Source organism: Pinus tabuliformis, chromosome Q (genome assembly GCF_031772625.1).
Source record: "Pinus tabuliformis cultivar Carrire ecotype Pingquan chromosome Q, CPIR1, whole genome shotgun sequence".
In the NCBI taxonomy this organism is placed as follows: Eukaryota; Viridiplantae; Streptophyta; class Pinopsida; order Pinales; family Pinaceae; genus Pinus; species Pinus tabuliformis.
The window spans coordinates 25,447,366-25,451,881 of NC_142296.1; positions in this window are offsets into that span (position 1 = coordinate 25,447,366).

Below are 4,516 nucleotides of genomic sequence, written 5' to 3' on the forward strand. Positions count from 1 at the left end.
GTGGAGACGGAACAAGTAGCCACATAATTGACCTATGGCGGAGAAGGTATTGTTTGCAAACAAGAGCCGATAGGGGACGATGGTTGCAAAGGAGACACCTGGTAACCAATGAATGACAATTGATCAATAGTCACGATTCTTCCTTCATGCAGAAAACAAACCACACAGAAAAGTGAAGAAACAAGAGCTCCCATGACATAAATATAGTTGCATCCAAGGAGAAGATTGAAATCTAACGAACCTTGGATGACCATCACGTCTATATAGATGGTCTTGCCTCCCAAAGTAATAGGGAACTTCAGAAGGATCCCTAAGGGTTGACTGGTTCCTCTGTTGAAAGCCAATAGATTCTGGGTGACAGGCACAAGTTGTGGGGAGCCCAAAGCTTGCCAAGTAGTGGAAGACATGATGCTAACAGATGCACCTTCATCTAATAGAGTGTCAGGTACTACCATATTATAGGCTTGTACTGTGATCTGGAAAGGCACATAAGATGGGAGGCGGAAAGCAATCAAGTGACTCCAATCGAAAGAAATGATAGAACTACTTGGTGGGGGTATCATATGATTGCCCCCATGCTCTACAAGAATAGAAGAAGGACTCTCCTGAACAACTGGGATGGGAGGGTCACTCTCCGATTGATGAGAATCTAAGGAGACGAGAAGAACATGGGCAGTATGATCACTAAGCTCTTCCATAACAGAGTGAACAACTGGTGACGAAACCAAGTCAGCACTCTTTTCGACCAATGGTTGGTCGAGAACAGGCACAAGATAGTCAGGCTTAGGAAGAGCGAGATGGGAAAGAGATGAATCCAAGTCGATCTCTTTACCAGACAGGGGAGGGTCAGAAGAAAGCTGTTGATAACCAATAGGGAGCTGGGGTTGAGAAGCCGTAAGGTTTTCCAAAACTTTGGAGGCGTTATCTATAAGAGGACAAAGGTGAAGAAGATGTTGTCCTTCACATAACCTACAGGGAAACCTAATCTTCCCTTTCTTCTGACCATCGCTAGCTAAGAGTGTAGCATCGACATGATCCCTAGAGGTCAATGGGGATGGTCGATCTAGATGTTGAGACCATACCTCTAAGACTCTGGGAATGCTAGGATAGTCTCGGAGGAGATGGTCACCCTTACACAACCTGCAAGGGAATTTAACCTTCCGTGGAAGATCTGAAGGTTTGCCGATAGGAGGTGCACTTGGAGTAACATTTGCACAGTTGGCCCCTCACTTAGCTGACTTCTTCTTCTTCGTCTTCTTCTTCTTCTTCTTAGCCTCCTGGTTACTAGATTTGAAACTTTCACCAGGCGAAGTAGAAGAGGAAGGTGAAGAAACAGGGGAAGAAGGCGAGGGGTCAACCTTAGAATCATCATGGCATGATTCGAATGAAGGAGATGGCGGGGCAGGAGTTGAGACACTTGGGATCACTGAGGTCGAAAATAACCAGACAGGTAAACCAATGGTTAACCCAGGGAGGGACAATGTTGCCATATAAGGAGCACTAGCGTTTCCAAAGGAAGGAAAAAGATCAGGATTCCCATCCGAGGGGAACCCTTGACTAGTAGAATCTGGAAACGTTGCCATTGGAATTGACCTTGAAGAATTACTAAGGAAATCAACTTTTACCAAGAATATTTCGTGGGAAGTAATTTTAGAACATTGAAACAAAACTTTGCCTTTTCACGTTTAAAGAGTCGAGAAAAAGGACAAAAGATGACTCTAGTCTCCTTCGAAGTTTAATGAGCCTGAAAGGACAAGTGTTCAGATGATCCTTTTACTTTTAAAGAGTCGAAAAGGAACGAAAGTGACTGCTCTGGAATTCTAGGCAAGAGGTTTACTAGACAAATCGCAAAACTGCATATACACCTTGGTAATAAAATGAAAGAGAAATGACCAAGGACTTCCCGTATGGCAGTCAATCTTCCCGAATGCTATGTTCGATGCGTTACGATTCATAAGGTGGTAGACTCGGCTTCCTATGGATAATAGGATGATAACCTAGTGGGGTCTCCCAACATATACGCGACGGTACAGGGAGCACAAATCCATACTAGTATCTATTGAATCACAAAAGGAGGAATCACCCAACCTTAGTGAAAACAATAGCAACTAGGTTTAACGACGCCGAAACATGTCTCTAGCCTAGACCTCTAGATATGTGAGTGTTAGGTTCCAATGCGTTTTTAAGTTTATTCAATAAATTTTAACAGTTAATCTTGAATTAAGTCTCGGTTTTAAGGCCCTACCGAATGTATCTTCAAAACTCCTAGAATGCAACTAAATGAGCAAAAATACCATTCTCGTTGGATGAACAACTAGCTAAGGAAGAGTGAGAGGTTCAATGCACAAAAATTGAATGGAAAGAAAGCAAACCAATCAAGGAAAAAGGAATACTCCAACCATTTACTCAAACTTGCAAGCAATCTAAACTAGAAAAATGAGAAACACACTTTTTGTTATTCAATGTCTTAATCTCAAGAATCTACTAATGCAAAAATTGTCTTTCAAATCTTAATACAAGATGAATGCAATTTTTTATTTTTTCAAATAAATGATAAGCAACTAAATGCAAAATGAATCAAAGACTCAAAACTAAGGAGATATTTCTTTTTTCAAAACTGGAAAGCTATCTCACTGACCGGGAAACAATGTAATCTATGCCAAGTGAAGGAAGGAAACCGCACAAACAAGACATGAAAGTTTGGTAACCGAACGTCACATACCCATCAAGAAGATGACAAACAACGAATAGGAAGAAGCCTCAAGCAAAGTCAGAGATTATACCAAGCAGAGTCTAGAAATCCTAATGAATGAGCGACCCAAGCAAACCAATCATTCAAGAAACCCTAAGGTATTTAGGTCACACGGTTCAAGAGGAAGGATTTCAAAATGCTTGAAACCCGAAATCGAAAATCCTAACAACCAACACTTCTGATACAATAAAGAGGTAAGAAACAAGCTCAGAGGATAGAACACACTGGCTAATCAACCAACAAACTTCAAAATTTGAAACTTACAGGAATTGTCGCAAGTATAAAACTGGCAACATGCACCAACAACAAATCGTCGCACCCTTATAACTAATCACTTTGCGACGTTGTCGTGAAGGTACATCAGTTAGCTGCGCCGAGCCGATTTCAGGACTTGTCGCGACTGTTAGGCAATTTAATTGCGTCATAAAATAAAAGGTGCAACCCAGAAGACAGCACAGGCGCAACTACTTCGCGACTGTCAGAAAATATACAGCGAAGACCTCATATCAAAGGCAAAAAAACAAAAGTTCAGTTGAGGGAAGGCTAGATCTATCACTCATGAGAGTGGGAAGACTACAGGAGTAGTCTAACAACTTCCATAATAGAGCATGCTACCCAAACAATGAGGGAGACAATAAACAAACAAAACCAATCAACACAAAACACAAAAGACAAGATCCCCAGTATGGTCGCCAACTTGTGACATAGGCAAGTTCCCTCTGCAGACAGAGGCAACCCCTCTAGCCCTAGAGTGGGTCTAGTCATCGCAAAGACAATACCAAAGCAAATTTCCTTAGAAAGATGGTGTTATGAAGGCCTACCTTCAGATCGATGTTCGATGAAGTCCTCGTCGTGTCACTCCAGCTCTTGTTCTTCTAATCGCTTGTACCTTAAAACAACATGTAGAGAAACACCACAAACGCAATAGGAAAAAACCAAACAATCTACTTGAAGAGTCAAGGAACCTCAAGCTATCGACATACAATTTCAACATGCGATATAGGAAACAAGCTATTGATTTGTATTAATATAAATCAAAGTGAAACTTACAACCGAGCCTTGACGTCGTAAGTCTCCTCGAAGGGTCCCTTTGGCATGTCTCCGTAAGCATTTACTTGTGAACCATCTCCCAAGGGAATAAATGACTCTCTCTTTAGTTCAAAAGGTTGATGCTAGAAAGTTCTCAAACCAACTCTACTTAAACATCTCTCAAGCCAAAATACATGTGAGGCTACTTCTACACTCCGATAACACTCTCTACCTCTACTCCTCTCTTAGAAATCTGAAGCTACCAAATTACATCTAGCTATCATCCAATTACATCGAAGCTAGCTGATCTCATTCATGGAGGAGACATTTATAGGAGGGAGAGGTTCCATAAGAGATGGGAGGAAGAGCTTATCTCTTAGGGAAGTTGCACAAAAGGTGGAACAACTATCCCAGAGGAGAGAGGCGAGCTCAACTGACCCAACAACCAGCCCTAGGACCACCCATGAAGCAATTTCATCTTGAAGCTTCGACGAGTTGTTAAAAAACTTGCCAAATCTAGCTCGTTGTGGGTGCAACATAGGGACAGAGTGAAGACTTCGCTAGGGCTAGTGTTAACTTGACCATCTTCGCAGGTAGGATAACTTGTGACCCGCGACGACCAAGAAACTTAGGTAAAAAGGGGTCTGCTTCAGGGATAATGAACTGAGACATTCTTCCTGAGATTACAAGGAAGGTTTTGACACATCATTGGCAACATGACACAGAATAGATGTC